Source organism: Sciurus vulgaris, assembly GCF_902686455.1.
Source record: "Sciurus vulgaris genome assembly, chromosome: 4".
Classification (NCBI taxonomy): Eukaryota; Metazoa; Chordata; class Mammalia; order Rodentia; family Sciuridae; genus Sciurus; species Sciurus vulgaris.
Window position 1 is genome coordinate 139142008 of NC_136464.1, and position 23127 is coordinate 139165134.

General features: G+C 38.6%; 1 protein-coding gene and 1 long non-coding RNA gene across 2 annotated transcripts in view; both read right to left on the minus strand.

Moving 5' to 3' along the window:
- Positions 1-23127, minus strand: part of VWA8 (von Willebrand factor A domain containing 8) — a 718869-nt gene that overhangs the window by 63314 nt on the left and 632428 nt on the right. The gene's annotated exons all lie outside the window — the stretch shown is intronic.
- The window catches only part of LOC306659139, a 30623-nt gene continuing 17543 nt past the window's right edge, over positions 10048-23127 (minus strand). The window contains exons 2-3 of the long non-coding RNA XR_013763225.1: positions 16189-16367; positions 10048-14532 (exon numbers count right to left, since the gene is read on the minus strand). This is a non-coding gene — a long non-coding RNA (uncharacterized lncRNA). The remainder of the gene's footprint in view (positions 14533-16188; positions 16368-23127) is intronic.

The window sequence follows — 23127 nt, forward strand, 5'->3', positions numbered from 1 at the left end:
AGATCTGACAGAACTTGGCCAAGAATCCCACTGGTCCTGGGTTTTTCTTTTTTGAAGGCTTTTGGTAGTGTCTTCAATTATACTGCTTGAAATTTATCTGTTTAAATTTCTCATGTCCTCCTGGTTCAATTTGGGTAGGTCATATATCTCTAGAAATTTTTTGATGTTTTCATTACTTTTTTTTTTCGAGGCTAGATTTTTCAAAGTATTTTCTAATTATCTTCTGTATTTCAGTGATATCTATGATGATATACTCTTTTTCATCACAAATTTTAGAAATCTGAGTTTTATTTTTGTCATAAGCTTGGCTAAGTGTTTACCAATTTTATTTTATCAAGGAATCAACTTTTTGTTTCATTGATTTTTGAATTTTTTGTTTCAATTTCATTTATTTCGGTTCTGATTTTAATTATTTCTATCTTGTATGGCTCTTGGAGTTGCTTTGTTCATTTTCTAGTGCTTTGGTTTATAATGTTAGATTATTTCTCTGGAGAGTTTTTATTCTTTTAAAGAATATGCTCAATACAATGATCTTGCCTCTTAGAATCTCTGTTGCAGAGATTTTGATATGTTGTGTTGCTCTTCTTATTTACCACTAAGTATTTTATTTCATCCCTGATTTCTTCAGCTATCCATTGATCTTTCATTATTTAGTGTCCAGGTGTAGCTTTTTAAATTTTTATCATTAATTTCTTATTTTATTCCATTGTGATCTGATACAATGCATGGTATTATCTCTATTTTTTTGTATTTCCTAAGAATTTGCTTTGTGACTTAAGATATGGTCTATTTTAGAGGATCTTTGTGATGATAAGTATGGCCATTCATGGGTGAAATATTCTATATATGTCTGTTAAGTCCAAATTAATTGTATGTTTTAGTTCTATAGCTTCTTTATTTAGTTGTGATGAGAGAGGGGCATTATTGTGTTGTGGTTTGATTCTTGAAATTGTGAAGGGTTTGTTGGATGTATATAGATGCTCCATTGTTTGGGTGATATTTACAATTGTTTTGTCTTGGGGATGTATATTTCCCTTAAGAAGTATGAAGTGATCTTCTTTGTTCCTTCTAATTAACTTTGGGTTGAAGTCCACTTTGTCTGCTTCTTTAGAAGCTCCACGTGAATGGTATGGTTTTTCCCATCCTTTTACCTTCAGTCTATGGATGTCTTTGCCTATGAGGTGAGTCTCTTGGAGATAGCATATTATTGGATATTGGTTTTTTATTTTTTAGTTGTCAATGGACTTTTATTTTACTTATTTTTATGTGGTGCTGAGGATTGAACCCAGTGCCTTACATGTACTAGGCAAGTTATCTACCACTGAGCTACAACCCCAATCTAGGTCTTGTTTTTGAATCCAATCTGTCAGTCCATGTCTTTTGATTGATGATGTTAAGTCATTTACATTCAATGTTATTGAGAAATGATTTTTTATTCCCTGTCATTTCATTTCTGGTTTTTGAGTTTCTTTGACTATCTTCAAGTGTAGCTCTTCCCTTTGCTGGTTTTCTCCTTTTTTATTTCTTCATGGAATACTTTGTTTTGTAGTGCAGGTTTTTTTGAGGGGGGTAAGCTACTGGGAACTGAATTTAGAAGCACTGACCACTGTATCATATCCCCAGCCCTGTTTCATATTTTACTTAGAGACAGGGTCTCACTGAGTTGCTTAGCATCTCACTTTTGCTGAGGCTGGCTTTGAACTCCAGATCCTTCTGCCTCACCCTCCCGAGTTTGGGATTACAGGCATGCACCACTGCACCTGGCTGTAGTACAGGCTTTCCATTTGTAAATTCTATTAACTTTTATCATTGCAGGTTTTCATTTCATAGTCAATTCTGAAGCTTAATTTTGTTGGATATAGTATTTTTGACTGGCATCCATTTTCTTTCAGAGGTTGTTATATTTTATTCCAAGACCTCCTCCCTTTGGAGGGTCTGGGTTGAGAAATCAGCTGAGATCCAAATTGGTATCACTCTTTTCTGGTTCCTATACATTTTTTCTCTGATTATTTTTCCTTCAAATATATTATTACTATCCCCTAGAGTCTGTTGCTTCAATTCTTTTTTCCGTCTGATATTTTGTCATTATTTTGGAAGGATAGCTTTTCCCAGGGTCTGACATTCAGGGTTTTTAGTTATCTTTTCTTAGCACATTGACAATATTTTCTTACCTGTTTATAAGAGGTTGGCCTTTTTTTTTTATTAAAAATCATAAATTTACATAGGGCAATGTTGTTTGATTCATTGAGGTTGGCCCTTTATCTAAAACTCTTTCCTTTCCAGTTATTCTTCCCTCTCTGCCTTGTTTTATATTTTCTGTTTTTGATATTATCAAGTTTCTTTTATGTGATAGATGGAACTTATTATCCTGCTGGAGTTTCTCTTTGAATAGTGCCTTTTTCTAATTTTATATATGGTAGAACTTTTTCTTCCATACACTTATTTCCAGTCCTGTAACTTACACTCTCCATTTATTTACCTCTATCTACTAAATTCTAGATTTGTATTTTAGACCTTACAGTTTCCTAATCATACCTTCACCTGTATTCTGCATGTAACATTCATTTTAAATTTCCATTATACTGTCTTCCTTATAACTTTTCTTTGGCTCTATTTTAAAAAACAATTTTTTGTGAATTTTTGCTCTTATTTTTTCATCTCGTCTTATTTTTAAACATTCTTTAGATATTATTTTATATTCTATATCTATAATTCTAATTATTGTTGGTTTTCCAGGTCTATTATTGTGGTTGGTGGTTTCTTCTATTCTTGATATTTTGTTTTGTGGGTTTTTTAAAAATTTTAGACTGTGACCCCCTGTTTTGGAATTTTTTCCTTGAGATATATTTTGAGGTTTCATGTTTTTCTATTGGAAGAGTAGACCCACTATTGATCCAGGGCCACTTCAAATCTAAACTACTGAAGTTTGTTTTGCTTTCCACACAGACATTTCACATATGCCTGGCTTGTACTGTGAGTTCCCACAATACATTTTTCTTGTAGTCTACCTTTACTAGACAGGCTTATTTCCACTTCACGTTCTTCCTATAGGTATGGCCCTTGAGACCCTTGCTTTTTGCCCATGTGTTCTAGGCTTGGTGGAGGCTCAAGGCCATATCTCCTTTTCCTTGTGTGTGATATAGCTATCACAAGGGAAATTCTGAATTTGTAAGTCTTTGCACATGTTACACAGAGCAAAAGAGACTTGAGACTAGTTTGTCTCCTTACATATTCCTGTTTCATTTTTGCTTTAAAGGAGACCTTATTTTCTTGTGTTATCTCACATAAGAATTTAGAATCCTTTTAGTGGATCACTGGGAGAGTTGTTCCAGATAAGTATTTTAATACTAGAAAAAACTATTCCTAGTAAATTTTAAATTATAAAAGTATTGCATCAGTATTAAAAAATCCAAGTTTCTAGAAAGAATATAAACAGAAAAAAAAATCTCTTATCACTTGTCAAGACTGCTGCTTAGTGGTGAACCCATTAGTAGTCCCTCATGTATTTTTGTCCCAAATTTTTAATAGCTAGGTCATGTTCATACTTGTTTTTCTGTTTTTTAAACCACACTCTGTTGTTACTCCTTATTAATAGGCCATTACTTTCTTGGTCATATATGAATACACGAGCAATGTAACTCCACATCAAGTACAACCACAAGAATGGGAAGTTATATTACATGTATGTGTAATACATCACAATATTCTGTCAAGTAGAAGAAACAAAGAAAAAAGAAAAAAAATTGAAAGAATTTTTGAAAAGAGGTGGATGAAGTGAAAAGTTATTGGATCATTGGACATTGTCCTTGGAAGGGGATTAGGATGTTCATGTAGGACCCCAGTTAATTCCTAGAGAATGAGCTAAAAGAATGAACCTGGTACCTGTACTTTCTACTTTCCCTTCTCACCCTGTGATCTCTCCTTTGTGTGATGAATGTGCTGTCACCATGATGGTGACATTCTCCTTTGAAATCTCAGCAGAGACCAAACACATGGGGGTGACTAGAAGCATCTATCACTATGAGCTAATAAAACTCTTTTCTTTTTTTTCTTTTTTTTTTCATTTTCAATAATTAGTTTTTTATTAAAAGCAAATAATAATACAGAGCAAATCATGAATTTTTGAATTTTACTTTCCAAATTTTTACCATTTAAACACAGAACAAAAATATTTAGTAACATATTAGGTATCAAAAGATGAAGTAATTTTTGCTGAATCACTTCTACATTTTTTTTCCATTTTTTTATTAAAAATCATAAATTTACATAGGGCAATGTTGATTCATTGTTATTTTTCCCTTCCCCTCACCCCTCCCACCCCTCTCATCCCTCTATACAGTCCTTCCTTCCTCCATTCTTACCACCCTCCTTATCCCTAACCCTAAATCTAACCCTAGCCCTAACGCTAACCCCTCCTACCCCCCATTATATGTCCTCATCAGCTTATCAGCAAGATCATTCGTCCTTTAGTTTTTTGAGATTGGCTTATCTCACTTAGCATGATATCCTCCAATTTCATCCATTTGCCTGCCAATGCCATAATTTTATCATTCTTCTAGGCGGAGTAATATTCCATTCTATATATATGCCACAGTTTCTTTATCCATGCATCAACTGAAGGGCATCTAGGTTGGTTCCACAATCTGGCTATGGTGAACTGAGCAGCTATGAACATTGATGTGGCTGTATCTCTGTAGTATGCTGATTTTAAGTGCTTTGGGTATAGGCCAAGGAGTGGGATAGCTGGGTCAAATGGTGGTTCCATTCCAAGCATTCTGAGGAATCTCCATACTGCTTTCCAGAGTGGCTGCACTAATTTGCAACCCCACCAGCAATGTATGAGTGTACCTTTTTCCCCACATCCTCGCCAACATCTATTGTTGCTTATATTCTTGATGATCGTCATTCTAATTGGGGTGAGATGGAATCTTAGGGTAGTTTTGATTTGCATTTCTCTTATTACTAGAGATGTTGAACATTTTTTCATATATCTGTTGATTGCTTGTACATCTTCTTCTGTGAAGTATCTGTTCATTTCCTTAGCCCATTTGTTAATTGGATTATTTGTATTCTTGGTGTAGAGTTTTTTGAGTTCTTTTTAGATTCTGGAAATTAGTGCTCTATCTGAAGTATGAGTGGCAAAGATATTCTCCCACTCTGTAGGCTCTCTCTTCACATTGCTGATAGTTTCCTTTGCTGAGAGAAAAGCTTTTTAGTTTGAATCTATCCCAGTTGTTGATTCTTGCTTTTATTTCTTGTGCTATGGGAGTCCTGTTAAGGAAGTCTGTTCCTAAGCCAACAAATTGAAGGTTTGGACCTACTTTTTCTTCTATAAGATGCAGGGTCTCTAGTCTGATTCCGAGAACCTTGATCCATTTTGAGTTGATTTTTGTACAGGGTGAGAGATAGGGGATTAGTTTCATTCTGTTGCATACTTTTGGTAGTAAGGCCATTTTCACAATATTAATTCTGCCTATCCAGGAACATGGGAGATCTTTCCATCTTCTAAGGTTTTCTTTAATTTCTTTCTTTAGTGTTCTGTAGTTCACATTGTACAGGTCTTTCACCTCTTTTGTGAGATTGATTCCCAAGTATTTTATTTTTTTCGATGCTATTGTGAATGGGGTAGTTTTCCTAATTTCTCTTTCTGAAGATTCATCACTTATGTATAAAAATGCATTGGATTTATGAGCATTGATCTTGTAACCTGCTACTTTACTGAATTCACTTATGAGTTCTAAGAGTTTTCTGGTGGAATTTCCAGGTTCCTCTAAATATATAATCATGTCCTCAGTGAGCAGGGATAGTTTGAGTTCTTCTTTTCCAATTCGTATCCCTTTAATTTCTTTGGTTTGTCTAATTGCTCTGGCTAGAGTCTCAAGAATGATGTTGAATAGAAGTGGTGAAAGAGGGCATCCCTGCCTTGTTCCAGTTTTTAGGGGGAATGCTTTCAGTTTTCACCATGTAGAATGATATTGGCCATGGGCTTAGCGTAGATGGCCTTCACAATGTTAAGGAATTTTCCCACTACCCCAATTTTTTCTAGTGTTTTGAGCATGAAGGGATGCTGTGTTTTATCGAATGCTTTTTCTGCATCTATTGAAATAATCATGTGATTCTTAACTTTTGGTCTGTGGATATAGTGAATGACATTTATTGATTTCCAGATGTGGAACCAACCTTGCATCCTGGGATAAAACCTACTTGATCATGGTGCACTACCTTTTAAATATATTTTTGTATGTGATTTGCTAAAATTTTGTTGAGAATTTTTGCATTGATGTTCATTAAGGATATTGGTCTGAAATTTTCTTTCCTCGATGTGTCTCTGTCTGGTTTAGGTATCAGGGTGATATTGGCTTCATTGAATGAGTTTGGGAGGGTTCCCTCCTCTTCTATTTTATGGAATACATTGAGAAGTAATGGAATGAGCTCTTCCTTAAAGGTTTTGTAGAACTCGGCTGAGAACCCATCTAGTCCTGGACTTTTCTTTGTTGGTAGGCTTTTTATGACCTCTTCTATTTCATTGCTTGAAATTGATTTATTTAAGTTGTGTATGTCCTCCTCATTCAGTTTAGGTAATTCATGTTTCTAGAAACTTGATGTCTTCGAGGTTTTCTGTTTTATTGGAGTATAGATTTTCAAAATAACTTCTAATTATGTTTTGTATTTCACTCTTGTCTGTTGTGATATTTCCTTATTCATTCCGATTTTTAGTAATTTGAGTTTTCTCCCTCTTTCTCTATGTTAGTGTGGCTAAGGGTTTATCAATTTTATTTTTTCAAAGCACCAATTATTTATTTTGTTAATTTTTCTGATTGTTTCTTTTGTTTCAATTTCATTCATGTCGGCTCTGATTTTAACTATTTCCTGTCTTCTACTACTTTTGGTGTTGGTCTGCTCTTCTTTTTCTAGGGCTTTGAGCTGTAGTGTTAAGTCATTTATTTGATGATTTCTACTTCTTTTGTTGAATATGCCCCATGAAATAAATATTCCTCTAACTACTGCTTTCATAGTATCCCAGACATTTTGATATGATGTGTCTTTGTTCTCATTTACTTCTAAGAATTTTTTGATTTCCCTCCTGCTGTCTTCTGTTAGCCATTCATCGTATAATAGTGTATTATTTAATCTCCAAGTATTGGAGAAGTTTCTGTTTTTTATTCTGTCATTTATTTCTAATTTCAGTCCATTATGATCTGATAGAGTACAAGGTAGTATCTCTATCTTCTTGTATTTGCTAACAGTAGCTTTGTTGCATAATACATGGTCTATTTTAAAGAAGGATCCATGTACTGCTGAGAAGAAAGTGTATTCGTTCTTTGTTGGATGGTATAGTCTATATAAGTCGGTTAAGTCTAAATTGTTGATTGTGTTATTGAGGTCTATGGTTTCTTTATTCAATTTTTGTTTAGACGATCTACCCAGTGGTGAGAGAGGTGTGTTAAAATCACCCTGTATTATTGTGTTGTGGTCTATTTGATTTCTGGAATTGAGAAGGATTGGTTTGACGTACATGGATGACCCAATGTTTGGGGCATAGATATTTATGATTGTTATGTCTTGCTGATTTATGCTTCCCTTAAGCAGTATGTAATGTCCTTCTTTATCCGTTCTGACTAGTTTTGGCTTGAAACCACATTAGCTGAAATGAGGATGGATACTCCAGCTTTTTTGCTGTGTCCATGTGCATGGTATGTTTTTTCCCATCCTTTCCCCTTTAGTCTATGGGTATCTCTTTCTATGAGATGAGTCTCTTGCAGGCAGCATATTGTTGGATTTTTCTTTTTATTCCAATCTGCCAGTCTATGTCTTTTGATTGATGAGTTCAGCCCATTAACATTCATGGTTATTATTGTGATATGATTTGTATTCCTAGTCATTGGACTCATTTTTGTTTTTTGACATGATTTGGTTTCTCCTTTATTTGGCTATTCCTTTAGGGTAGTTCCTCCCGTTGCTGATTTACATCGTTGTGTTTCATCTCTTCCTCATGGAATATTTTGCTGAGAATGTTCTGAAAAGGTGGCTTTATTTTTGTAAATTCCTTTAGCTTTTGTTTATCATGGAAGGATCTTATCTCATCGTCAATCTGAAAGTAAGTTTTGCTGGGTATAGGATTCTTGGTTGGCATCCATTTTCTTTCAGGGCTTGGTAAATGTTGTTCCAGGCCCTTCTAGCTTTTAGGGTCTGGATTGAAAAATCTGCTGATATTCTTATTGGTTTCCCCCTGAATTTAATTTGGTTGTTTTCTCTCGCAGCGTTTAAAATTCTGTCTTTATTTTGTATGTTAGGTATTTTCATAATAATGTGCCTTGGTGTAGGTCTGTTGTAATTTTGTATATTTGGAGTCCTATAAGCCTCTTGTACTTGGATTTCCATTTCATTCTTCAGAATTGGGAAATATTCTGATATTATTTCATTGAATAGATTGTTCATTCCTTTGGTTTGTTTCTCTAAGCCTTCCTCAATCCCAATAAGTCTTAAATTTGTCCTCTTCATGATATCCCATAATTCTTATAGATTCTGTTCATGATATCTTACCATCTTTTCTGTTTGGTCAACCTTGTTTTCAAGATTAAATATTTTGTCTTCAATATCTGAGGTTCTGTCTTCCAGGTGATCTATCCTATTGGTTATGCTTTCTATGGAGTTTTTAACTTGGTTTATTGTTTCCTTCATTTCAAGGATTTCTGTTTGTTTTTTTTGCAGTATCTCTCTTTATTGAAATGCTCTTTTGCTTCCCGTATTTGCTCTTTTAACTCTTGATTGGTGCGTTCATTTAATGCCTGCATTTGTTCTTTTATCTCCTCATTTGCTTCCCTGATTGTTTTAATTATGTACATTCTGAACTCCCTTTCTGACATTTCTTCTGCTGTGCTGTCATTGGGTTTTATTGATATAGTATCTAGGTTTGTTTTGAACGTTTTCTTCCCTTGTTTTCTCATATTGGTCAGATGTCAGTGGGACTCTGTGATATTGTAGATTTCCTCTATTGGCTTATAGTGTCCCTGTAGATTTCCAGTGTATCACCTACCGGCCTTCAGTAGCCTGAAGTCTTGGATTAACTTGATAATGTAGTGCTTCCAAAGAACACTGCCCCTAGCCCACTACCTGTTCCAGGGATAGAGACCTGGAGAGGTCTCTTGCCACCCAGCCCTGGTCCCAGAGGCTGCTTGCAGGTTGGACGTCTCCACTGGCTTGGGGACTTGTAGCTGGCTCTGTGTAGACAGGCTCTCACTGGGCGGTCTGCCCTGAGAAGCTAGCCTAGAAAAGCGCTTCCTGCCGGAGGGGGCTGGGCTGCTTGGGGAAGTCCCTTGCGCCCTGTCCTGGTCTCTGAAGCAACCTGCAGGTGGGCTGGAGCTGGCTGTGGGGCGGGCCAGAGCTGGCCATGCTGCTTCTGTGCAGAAAGGCTCTCACTGGGGGGCCTGCTCCGCGAGGCTGGAGAATCTGGCCCTTGGGAGGAGCCCACCGCCAGAGTGCTCAGAGCTGCCTGGGGGAGACTTTATCTGCCCTGTCCTACTCTAATAAGCTGCTCGAATCCAGGCCTGCCACCCAGCTGAGCTTCACTGGGTGGGGGAGACTCATCCTGTGGTTCTATTTTAGTCTGAGTCTCTCAATGCCTCCCCTTCGTGAATCCTGGGTTCTGGAGCGACTGAAGATGCAGTTACCCTCTAGTCCGCCATCTTGGATTGTAAGACTCTTTTCTTGATATAGTATCTTGTCTCAGGTTCTTCTTGAGAGAAATGGAAAATGGATTATTCCAACCAAACTGCTTTGAACACACAAACTACAATTGAGATATAAGAGACCAATTTTTGGAATAGTATAAACTACCACAAGAACATGAAACTTTGATGGTCCAATGAGCATTAGGAAGTTCCTATTTTGAAAATCTCCAAAAGGCCCTTTGGGTATAGATGATATTACTGGAGATTTGTATGTGTCACATAGAGCAAAAGAGACTTCAGGGTAGTTTGCCTGCACATTTAAAGAAGAATTAATGCCAATTCTATGCAATCATTTCTAGCAAGGAGGAGGACAGGGAACAATTCACAATTTATTCTATGATGGTAATAAAAGCACATTGTTAAACCAGAAGAGACAGTGCCAAAATAAAACAATGGAAGAAACACCAAATTGACCAAGATCCATCATGAATATAGACATGAAAATTCTTAGATAATGCACTTCATTTACAAGTACAGGAAGTCATATGATTGTATAAATTAATGTAGAAAAATAATATAAATTTCAACACCTGTGGATAAAAATTATCAAATAGAAATAGGGAGTTTATGTGTTTAATTATATCCCCCAGAGCATATATTTAGGTTCTAATTCCAGACCCAGGAATAAGGATTTTTTTAAAATGGCATTATGAGGTAATTACCTAAAAAGGATTATAAGGGAGTAGGACAAGTAGTTGGTTGGTGGGCTATTTATTTGCACTTTTGTTCTCATAAAGAAAGCAGGGCAAGTTCTTGATTCACTGTGACTTGAATTTCTGTAAGTTTATCTTCTCTCCTAGTTGATAACTGTAGTGAAACATTTGAATTCCCACCCATTTAATTTGGGTATATTCTTCAGGTATTTCTTGGCAGTTCCCATGGGATTTCCTTTAATATGAGGAGAAACCAGTCAGATGTGCATCTATAGCACATAATTTCAGTAACATGGAGAATGCTGCCCTGTACATTTCCACATGTCTCCCTCAGTTACTGATGTCACAGTGTAAAAAATGTATATATTGTGTGTGGAATCAAGGCTGAATTTGCCACTGAGGGCCTGTGTACCTCATCATGTTAAAAAAATGTTTTAGGCATCCTTGGAGTCAGCAGAGTATCCCAAGATATCCCCAAAAAGAAATATTATTTTCTGTACCCTGGAACCCTCAGTGGGTATGATCTTGCAAATTCTTGAGATACTCTCAAGGTGTCTTTTCTGTTGTGTTTGTGCAAAGCACTTAGCATCTCTTTAGGGTCTGTAATCTCTTCAACACATGTCTTCCTTAGCTTTAGCTTTCCATGCATTTTTCTGTCCAACCTACACATCTAAAAAAATCCCTTAGTTCTGTTTTCCTCTCCCATTCTCATAGTAAATCAGACTAAAAGTTGCCAGCAATATCCATGTCAGTGACCAAATGCTGTGTTGTCCTGAAATTTCCTCTACCAGATTAGTTAGTCTCTAGTTTTAAAATGCAGCCTCATAGTCTCAGAGCATGGGCAAATGGAATCAAGTTCAAAGTATCAATTTGTTTTTCAGTTACATTTCTGTTGCCATAATATATGTCCCCACAAGAACAACTCATGGGGTGAAAACTAACCAGGGCTCATGATATCAGAAGTCAAAGTCCAAAGAGATGGCCAAAAAGTTGCTCTGGGCCCATAGTGAGAGAGCACATCATGGGGCAAGGGTGAAGCAAAGGGAAGCTGTTTTCCTCATGGCAGCAAGAGATCAAAAAGAGGGAAAGGAAACACAGGTTAGCAGCATCCTTTAAGGGCATTACTCCAGTGACCATCTCCTCCAGTCACATTCCAGCTGCCTAGATTACAGCTCTCACCATCCAATCATTTTACCTTTGAATATTCCTGCATTAACACAGCAGCTGTTGGGGAACACCATTTTTAAACCACAAGAGTGTGTAAGCCTACCTACTTGGAATACTAAGGCAGGAGGATCACATGTTCAAATCCAAACTGTGCAACTTAGCCAAGACCTTTTCTCAGAATAAAAGCCTGGGGGATTTACCTCAACAGTACAGCTCTTGCTTAAAGTGTGCAGGGCTATGGTTTGAGTTACCAGTATATAAAAACAAATATATATGTAAATAAAAGAGAAAGTGTATGTGTGGGTTCTTTAGGGAATGAGTTCTACCCTTTTGCCCCTTCTATCATGTGAGGACATAGCACCCAAATGCCTTGATGTTGAACTTGCCAGTCTACAGAACTGGGAGAAATTAATTGTTGTCTAAGGTACCTGGTTATGGCAGCACAAGGGGACCCAGTCATCTACCCCCTCTGGGAGGAATGTGTTTACTGCTTCTAGGGTTTTTGGTTTCTAGGGTTTGTCCTTTATCACTTTGAATATTTAAACCCACTGTTTTGGTGATATGGGCTCCCATGTTTCTAATGAGAGATCTGATGAGGACCTTATGGAGAAATTATGATGAACCCTTCCTCCCTCTCAACCCAATAGGTGTGCATACTGTGCTCTACAGTGTTTTAGGGAATAGAGCATTTTGTTATAGTATCACCGTGTGAGTGAGGAGCTACCATCCTTTTGACACCCATTATTCAGTGTTAGAAGAAAAAGAAGCCAAATACCTTGAGTGTAGATATGATGAAGTAGTTCAAAGCCAAAATTATTATAGACTTTTAGACTTGATATAAAAATTTCATAGAAGTACTGTACAAAATATAATTTTTGAAAAATAAATGTCAGTTTCCATTGAAGCTAAATTTTCTGGAGTACGTTCTTATTCTTATTCTGAAAGTGGAAAAATCCTGTAGGCCCACAGGGAGATGGCCACTGAGGGTGATGCCCAGGTGTGATTTGGCCATTTCTTGCTCTGACCTCACAAGGAGCCAACTTGAGGGAATTTCAAATACAAGGTACATAAGAGGGTGGCTCTGGCTGGGTTTTTGTCCACAAGCATGGGAAACTTTTGGTGGTGACCTGTGGGACTCTCAGGTAGACAGCATGTTTGTTGGGTTGTTGTGGTCTTTTGAGATTGATTCTTTGATTTGGGGTTTTTTTTTTGTTTGTTTGTTTATTTTGTCTTGTTTTTGTTTTTGATTTTGTTTTGTTGTTTTGGTTTGTTATATACAAATATGTATAATTTTTTTTTAAAGCTAGCATCCTTAGTTGGTGTTCCCATTTAGGATGCACAGTAAGAGTAGTGAGACTACTGCAGGTCCACAGGGGCCCCACTCCTTCCATGAGAAGGCCTTCACAGACCCCTATGAGGTCTTGAAGGACATTGAGCAAGGGGGGTGTGGTCACGTGAAAATAGCCCACCATCTCTGCACTGGGGCAAAGGTGGTGAATGTCCTGCCAAAGGGAAAGAGGAACTCAGTGGCCTGCTCTAAAATAGACCACCCAAACATGATACAGCTCTTTCAGGTTATTGGAAGCTGCAAAAAAGTCTGCATTGTGATGGAGCATGCAGGTATGGGACTGTTAAATCACATCATCACGGGGACATTCAGGAAGAGGAGGCGTAGAGACTGTTCAGGCAGATCACATGTGCCGCGTGCTTCTGCCACAAGATGCACATCTTGCACGGAGACCTGAAGGCCGAGAACATTGTGCTGAATACCAGAGGAAACATCAGACTGATTAACTTTGGCATAATCACTGATTAACTTGGGCAAAAACTGACCAAGTTCTGGGGCACTCTCCAGTACTCTGCCCAGGAAGTCATCCAGGGGCAAGTACATGAGTCCCCCCAGGGGACAGCTGGAGCCTGGGTGTCATTCTATATTTTATGTTGATGTGGAGCTGCCCATTTAGGGCAGCCAGCACTAAAGGAGATAAATCTTGTTCCCACAGTTGGACTTTCACCAGCATGTCTCCACTGAGGCACAAAGACTCATCAAGGAAATACTGACGGTGGACACCATAGCGAGGTTCTCATTAGGAAATCTTTTTAGGACCCATGGCTGAATCAGGTTGTGAAGTATGCATCCTATCATAATGTGCCCACCCCAACCCCTCAGACCCCACACCACTGACAATCCTCTTTGACATGGGTTATGAGCCATACAATTCCAGGGTGTCTCTGTCCAAGAGAAAATTCGATGAAGTGATGGCTACGTACCTTATAGTCCAGCACCAGATAAGCCAGTGGACAGGCTCCATGAAGCCTGTGTGACAGAGGGTTGTACCTCACCCGTGCCCCATGGATCCTTCCAATTTCCCTGTCCTCCCAAAGAGGAGTGCAAGTGAGCCTGCTGTTCACACCTTTCCTTTGCCCTGTGAACATCAGTCACCTGAGGAGGTCAAACAGTCAGGGCAGAAGGCGTCAGAAGGGCCAGCATGCCTGCCATTAAACTCTGCTTCCTGCATGAGGAGACCCCCACCCCCAGCATAGCCTCCCAGCATGATTCTGTGTCCAACAACCCTGCATATTATCAGCAGAGGACAATTTCTCCCAGAATGCTACCACAGTGCCTCCCCATGGCAACAGCAAGGGCCGGAAGCGGGTTCTTGGGAGGATCATCATCTGCTTTCCACTATTGTGTTGTTTCTTGCTGTGTTAGTGAAAACATTTTGCTCCAACACAAGGAGAGCAGAAACATGCTAGGTTCAGAAACGGGGTTGTTCCTACATAAATGCAGAGCTAAGATGGACCAAACCAATAGACAGTCAGTCCGAGGATCATTTGATCTGTGGATATGTGGGCATTGGTCGAGTGGACTCAAACAGTTCCAGGATCGAGTGCGTGGATAGCTCAGGTTTCTCCACATGGGTTCCATCCAGAAGCACATCTGGATCTCCCTGGACATCACAAGTCTTCCTTGCCCTGACCTGCAAGAGAGATTAGATGAGACTGTTTTTCCTAGGCTCTTTTCTTTCCTCTCTCCCATGGTCCTGTGTTGGCAGAAATACTTAATAAATTCATTTTTCTCAAAATGCATAGTCACACTGATGTTCCAAAAATTAAAAAAAAAAAAGACTGATAAAAAAATGGAGCCAGGAGTTGTGGGGAGGTCTGAGAGAGAGGGTCAGAGGTCACCAGGCATCTCTCCTGTTCAAGGTAGATAGACTTTCTCACCTTAAGCCAGTAGAGATGTCACTTACCTTAGTGTACAAGGGAACTTGCTCACCTGTAGCCAGTGTAGATGAGGACTCAGTTGCCTTAGCTAGTTTAGAGTCTCTGGCCTCTAGCCAGTATAGATGAGCACTCACTTGCTTTGTCCTAGTGCCAATGGAGCCTTGCTCTCTTTAACCCAGTCAGATGGAGATGTTGCCTTAGAGCCAGTATAGACATGACAGACTTTGAGCTGGTGGCCTTTGGCAGAAGGAATGGCTCCTTGAGGTGTGTGGAAATGGTGGGTGGCACGTATTGGAGAAATCACATGTGAGAAGGCATTGGAGACCCCAGAGTGTTCTATGGCATCAGTTCCTTCATCCTGTTTGCAGGGAGGCAGAGGAGGGGCGGGGTATAGGGTGGGCACGCTTGCAGCAGGGACTGTGTGCCTCACCACCTGCCATGCTGCCTCACCACCCAAAGCTGCCTCATGGTCCTGCTGAAGGTACAGAGAAGGGAGCACATGGGTTTGGGGAGTAGAAGTGACAAGCCATCTTATGGATGCTCTTTATGTAAAAGCAAAGTGTATCCATGTGGAACTGCTCTTTGCTTTGGGTTCTTTGATGCCGAAGTTTGTAAACTGAAATGTGCACAAATGAAGATAGGGAAATACTTGTGTTAGCCAGGATGGGAGGCTCCTAACACCTTCCATCCCTGGTGGCTCTGCAAGACTGTGCCCCAGAGCTGCTCTGGCAGCTTCTTCCTGCTATTCCCCTCGGTGGTCAGAAATGGACACCTTTAAAAAACAAATACATGTCACGTGTCATTTTAGTAGTTTGCCATTTTCCAATAGGGCCTCAGTTCTGAAATTATCAGATGGTTGGAAGTATTTTAAAGAGAAACTCTTTGCATCTTTTTCTAAAGAAAAAAAATCCCAATGGTGGTAAATGCCCCTAAGGCAAAGGCTCTTCCCAGCTTGAGGCTGAGGCATGTGGTGTGCAGCCAGGAAATGGCCATTTTCTGATCCAAACTTGCCCTAGGGAAGGGATTGCCTAATGGCTGCCTGAAAGCTTATGGTGTGCAGGAAATTCTGGGAAATAGGAGAGGCTTAATGAGGATCATGGAGGAGTGTGCCTGAGGAGGAACCCAGGTCCAGGTGGACAACTCCAGGCCCACATGGGGACAGTCACAGAGGTGTGCAGGGGTCCTGGAGGATGGGAGGGAGGGGTGTAGAGGAGGAACACCTTTTTGCATTTTGTGTGGCTTGTTCTCAGGAGCGGAAAGACAGGGTGTCCTAGCTGGAATTTTCCTTGAGGCCTCCCCCTGGGACCAGTTGGCACATGTCAGGCAGGTGTTCTCCCTGTGGCTCCTAGAAACAGATGTTGGCCTTCCCTCTGGGGGCAATGTAGCTCCCCGTCTCTAGGTAAACTTACTCAATTTTTTCAATAGGTGGATGCCGAGCTCCTTCACACTGAAGCCTTTTCATTAAATAGCGCTGAAACCAAGGGTTCCATCCTTACAGCTTCCACTCCATTTTCCACTGTTGGTCTCAGATGCCTGGTCTCCCCAGGACCTCCTTGCTCCACCACTTCCCATGGCCTCCTTTTGCCTGCTAGACACAGTGAAGTAAAGTGAGGATGGTGGCTGTGGTCAGTGCAGGTCCTCACCTGAGAGGAGTTTATCGGCGGGTGTGACATTCATCTTCACAAACCCTGAGTAGAAAAGGCTTCATTTTTACAGTGACAGCTAAATAAATCTGCCTTTTTAAAAAAAAAAATAATGTATGCAGCCTCAGGGAAAACGTAAGAGTGACAGAAAATGATTACTGCACCTAAACAACTTTAAACACACAATCTATATACAGTTTAGATGAAATAGATCAATTTGTATAAATTCATGAACTACCAGATGAATATGACCATTTACATGGTCCAGTGACCATTAAGAAAATTAAGTTCCTTTTGGATAGCGCAGAGAAAAATGGGGCAGGGGAGGGTGGGGGAAGGAAAGACAGCAGACTGAGACAGAAATTATTACCCTAGGTACAATTATGATTACATGAATGGTGTGAATCTACAATGTGTACAACCATAGAAATGAAACATTGTACCCCATTTGTGTACAATGAATCAAAATGCCTGTAAAAATAAATTTTAAAAAAGTAAGTTCCTCATTTGAAAATCTCTAAGAAGATCTTCAGGTATAGGTGCTACCAGTGGCAATTTCTACCCAAGCCTCTTCATAAGGAGAGTAGAGACAGTGTCCCTTGTGGTGATGGATGCATAGGAATACCTAGGGTTGACTCCTTCACCAGAAGTTAGGAAGCAGTCTTAGAGGGAGTATGTCCTTGATGACAACATCATGATTTTAAACATATTCTCCAGAAGAATGAGAGAATGTGTGTGCTGTTTTAAACCACTGTCCTTGTGGTACTTTGTTGTGGTTGCCTTAGGAAAGTCATGCACAAGGGAGCTTAACTTGATAGAGACCAAGCAAACTGGCATAGCTAATATATTTCATGGTGAAAGGATGACAAGTAAGAATGCTTACTCTCAACACCTTTATCCACCAGTACAGGAAGTTCTAGCCAGAACATTAAGGCAAGAACAGGAAATAAAAGGCCTACAAATCACAAAGGAAGGAAGAAAGCAGTCCCCATTTGAATATGACATGATTTTACACACACAAAAAAATTTTATAGGCTTCTAAGAATTCCTAGAACTTATTATTAATAAGTTCAGCAGGACTTCAGGATTCAGAATAAATACGTAAAAATCCATTTTATTTTTATACAGTAGCAATGAACTTGTGTAAAATTAACCTGAAAACACAGCATTATGTACACTTGCTCCAAAAAGGTACTCAACTGAAGTTTGAACAATTTATGGAATGGGCCTTTAATATTGAAAAGTACAAAATAATGATGAAGGAAATCACAGAAAATCCACATACATGGAGAGAAAACCATGTTAGTGAATTAGGAGATTCAGTTGTATTTCTTCATTTGCATTGTAGGCAAAACTCAATTCCTTTCACTTGTGGGAATGAGGGTCCTACCTCCTCACCTCACTCTAGTACCAATGCCTAGTATCAAAAAGATAACAGAAAGTGTCAACAAGGATGTGGAGTAAAGGGAACCCTTACAGACTCTTGGTGGGAGCAGCTGGTGAACTCAGCCATCATGGAAACAGTATGGAGGTTCCTCAAAATTTCAAAAATAGAACTACAACATGATCCAGCAATCCCCCTATTGGGTATACAGCCAAAGGAAATGAAATCAGTGTTTCTTAGAGACATCTGCACCCCCATGACTGTTGCAGTACTATTCACAATAACCAAGATATGGAAACAATCTTAAGGATCCATCAGCTGATGAATGCATAAAGAAAATGTGGTACACAGACACAACGGAATACAAAGGAGGAAATCCTGGCATTTGTGACAGCATGGATGGAACTATAGATTATTAAGTGAAGGAATCTAGGTGCAGTAAGACAAACACTGAATTTGAATGATTTAATGAATGATTTAACAAATACGCGGACTCTAGAAGAGATCTCATAAAGTTGGAAATAGAATGATGCTTCCCAGTGACTGGGAAGAGTAAGGGGAAGCAGGAATGGGAAATGTTGAGCAAATGGTACTAAGTCACAATTAAGTTAGGAGCAAGGAACAACAGATAACAATTATGAACTGTATATCTTAAGAACTTTAATTTTTTTACCATAAAAGTGTGTTTGAGGAGACAGATATATTTAACCTGATTTAAACATTTCACAATGTACACATGTATCAAAATACCACATGACACTCAATTATGTGTATTATTTTTATGTACCTGTTTGAAAAATTAAATATTAGTCCAAAGTTGCACTGTTTAAAATTCCATTTTCTTCATTTGCACTCTGAAACACAGCTTGACCACCTACAAGTTTTCATAATTTCTGATATTACAAAAAATAAAAAATTCTAAACAGCAAATTTCTTGCCATTTACATCGGCAGTCTCCTGTCAAGATGATTTTATGCAGCTCTTCTCTGTCCAGCTATTACGGCTAAAAAAGTTAAATTGATGTTGAAGATGCTACTTCAAAAGCAAAGAGTCTACCCTCCACTACCAGCATAGACAGATTGCCTGTAGGCATTTCATATCTTGCTTTCATGTCTCATGAGGACACCTAAGCATCCACTTAACTGGTTGCCTTGTTAACATCCTATTTTGTATTTATTCTTATTTACAGGCAGCAGAGAAGCTTGAAATCAAACATATAAGGAGTCACTTGAGAGTGGACTTGTTTGGTATGGAGATGTTTGGAGAATCTGCTCTTCAACCTTCTTGTATTTAAACTACCCATTTGGCCTTCAATATTTTGTTTGTAGTGTATTTTCAACCACTCTATATTCAAAGTATAAATATACAGCTATTCCAAAGCTAATATGAATGATTTAGGGGCTGAGGTTGTAGCTCAGGGGTAAAGTGCTTGCCTACGTGTGAAGCACTGGATTTGATTCCCAGCACCACATGTAAATAAGTAAAATAAATGTCCACTGACAACTAAAAAAATAATTTTTTAAAAAATAAAACAAATAAATGATTTAGGATCATTAATACTGCTACCACCTTCAAAGTGTTGTCAGATGATCGATAAATGATCAATCTTCAGAAAACAAAATCTACATCATTTGCTCTCTCAGCACAGCACCATCAGACATTATGCAGATTAACTGTAAACTGCATTCATGGACTAATGAGCCCTGTGTTAATGCTGCTTCTTCACAAATAGAAAAGATCAGTATGAATCTGTACTGGAAAACACCAAAACATAGTATGGTAAATGTTAATTTATTTTATTTATTTATTTTTTTTCATTTAACAATTTTATTGTCATAAATAACAGTGTTTAAGAATGTCCATTTCTGATACTATCTTCAACATGAGGCATAACATTTATAATGTATGTTAGTCAGCTTTCCGTGGCTATCACAAGTACCTGAGATAGTCAACTTCTAAAGAGAAAAGGTTTATTTTAGCTCATGGTTTTAGAGGTTCCAGGGCATGATTTGCTGGCTCTGTTATTTTGGGACTGTGGCAAGGCAGTGCATCATGGCAGGACCATGGGCAGAACAAAATTGCTCACCTTATGACCCAGGAGCAAAAGAAAGAGGAAGAGGAAGGGGCTAGGGTGCTATTATACTCTTTGAGGGCATGTTCCCAATAACCTGAAGAGTTCCCATTAGGCCCCACCTCTTAAAGACTGCCACCTTTCAATTAGTGCCATAAGGTGAGGAGCAAGCCTTTAGTACATGGACCTTTGGGAGACACTTATCAAAACCATAGGAGTAGGCTTCATTTTAACCTGTTCAGAAAATGTCAGTTTCTGAAAGGATGATGTTGTGGGGCATTGAAGTGAGAGAACTTTTCTGTATGTCCTACTATGGGTGGATAGCTCATGGAAGGGCAGTGATTGGAGTAAGGCCATTTGTGTTCAGTGATTTTCACAGTTAATTATTCTTATTCTTATTCTTGGTACTAGGGCTCTAACCCAGGGCACTTTACCACTGAGATACATCCTCAGTACCTTCCCACCCTTTTTGAGACAAGGTCTCACTAAGTTGCAGAGGTTGTCCTTGAACTTCTGATCCTCCCATTTCAGCCTCCTCACAGTTAACTCCTAAGAGGCCTTCTGGGATGGAAGTTATATATAAGCTGAGAGAGGTGAAAATGTGATTATTTTTTGTTGATTTTCTTATTTCCTTTATTATTTAATCATCATTTCTGTTTTCATTTTAATTTAACTTATGGTCACATAGATGCCCAACTGTAATCCACCTGAGAGATAGGTGCACTGTGGTCAAGGAAGGTTAGAGAACCCAGTGGAGCTATTGGAAGCTCAGAATTTAAATTGTAGTCACACGTGGGTCTGTTTGGAAAGTCAGAAGTCAGTGAGCTCAACAAACATAATTTATAAAGTACTTCAAAGTTTACAAAGTTTTTCATATTTTTCTTGTTGAAAAAGCTATGTAAGAACTACATTAAAAGAGATATTTAAAAATCACCCAAAACCCAAAGGTGGTAGCACAACTATTATTTAATTGCTATGTTCACTTTTTTTTCCTGTGGTGCTGGGGATTGAACCCAGCTTGTGAGGCAAGCACTCTACCAACTGAACTATATCCCTAGCCTGCTAAGTTCACGTTTATTACTTGAAAAAATAATATTTATAATCTTAAAATTCAAATAGTAAAGCAAGACAGAGCGAAAACTAGGTAATCCCCTGGACAAATTTTCCCACTCTCCATAAGCAACTGCTTTGAGTACTTTTCAGCTGTTTCTTGGGCATTTTTGTCCATGTTGCAAACTAACATTTTTTCTGCTATTTCATGTCTTTTTAGTAATAGTTCACATCATTGGTTGCCATAGATGATTAGAATGTAGTTCTTTTATGTACATACTCCACGAATGCTTTTCCTCCTCTTCCTTTATATTCCATAACACTTTCCTTCTTCCCCTTCATCTTCTCCCAATATAATTTTTAGGATGTTTTATTTTGGAAAATTATACACAAACAAGTCGTGAGAGCAGGGTAGTGAACCTCGATGTTTCCACCTCAAGCTTAGACAGCTTATTAAGTCACACTCAGACTTATTTTAGCCCAATCTACTACCTTGCTGACTTTTTGTATTCCCCTAAACTGAATATTTTGAAGCAATTCCTACAATTTATCCTTTCATCTCTAAATAATTAATAAGTAAATGTTAATTTAACACAAAATCTGCTCTGTGTGTGTGTGTGTGTCGGGGGAGAGAGAGAGAGAGAGAGACATAGACATTGGAGATTGAACAAAAGGGTTCTGTACAACTGAGCTGCATTCCTAGTCTTTTTTTTTAAATTATTGTTTAATTTTAATCTGAGACAGGGACTCACTATTTTGCAGAGGCTTCCTTTCAACTTGCAATCCTCCTGTCTTTTGCCAAGACATTTGGAATTACAAGCATGAGCCAACATGCCAGGTCAAAATTTGCCTCTTAAAATTCTGTAACAGGAGAGATCAAGTTCTTTTCTTCCTTAATTGCTTTAAGGAAACTCCTATGATCAAGTAGCACTTCCTGGCACTTCCTAGTAGGATTCTCAGTGTAGGCTAAGAGGCAAAGAGGTAACCAGACTTTCATAAAGAAAGGGAAAGGAAGAGAAAGGGAGAGGGAGATGTAGGGGAGAGAGCAAGAGCAAGACTAGAATCACAATGTTCAAATCACCTTTGAATTTTAAAAAAATGGATTCATCTTTGAAATTCAGTTATTGCTTGCAGAGACACAGGATGAAATCAAAAGCATGTCAAGTCATTTCTGACATCTCACTGGTTTTAGGAAGCGAATATAGCCTGTCACCTCCATAGGCAATAGAGACACTAATCAGATCTCAGATTTACTTCCTGGCCAAAAATAGCTTAGCTCTATCAAGTGTGTTTCCCAAACAATGACCCTCCCACACTTACCTGTTTAAAGTTGTTATCTTCTCAAATGTGCTTATAAGAAGGAAAAGAAATGCACCATGGATTATCAGAGTTGGATTAAATCAACCAGGCTTTATTAGCAACCTTACCCAATGAAATTCTCTAAGGATGGGAACCATTTTTTATTTGACCAAACACTGGGATGGACTAAGCACTCAGTAAATCGTTTAAAATGAGACGTAATCCTCTTTTTTTTATGTAATAAAAGGACCATCCAAGAGAGGTTAAGGATACTTAGAAATACTATATATGTGTGCTGATACCCAGGCCTATGCCCTTACTTCATAACGTAGAAAAGATCATAACAGAAATACTTCTTCTATGTAGCATTACTGAGCCTATCTCCACCTTGATGCTGAAAGCATCAATTCTGATTTCAGAACTGGTATTCATACTGAAACAAGGATGATGACTCTGGAGTCCCTTTCCTACATCATGCTTTAGAATTTGACTCACTGCTGCTCAAAGGATACAACTCAATCACCACTAAAAATCAGTGTACATTAACAAATTCAGTCACTCTTTTTTAAAGGGCTCACTGTATGCTTGATTCTATACTAGATAGAAGAAATACAAAACTGAATAAAATATGTTCTGCACCCTTGAAAGCATCCCAGACTAATGTAATGGTTAAAACAATTGTGAAACAAAATAATTTTCACAACACAATAAGTGCTATAATCATTGTGCTATGGGAACAGAAGGTAATCTCTCTCTCTCTCTCTCTCTCTCTCTCTCTCTCTCTCCCCCCCCCCCCACTCCCCTTCCCCACCCCCCTCTCTCTCTGATTCTAAAGCCTCTGACTTCTGACCTGAGTTTTGAAGATTAAGTTGTACAAAGGGGACAGGTTCCTAAGGAGAGA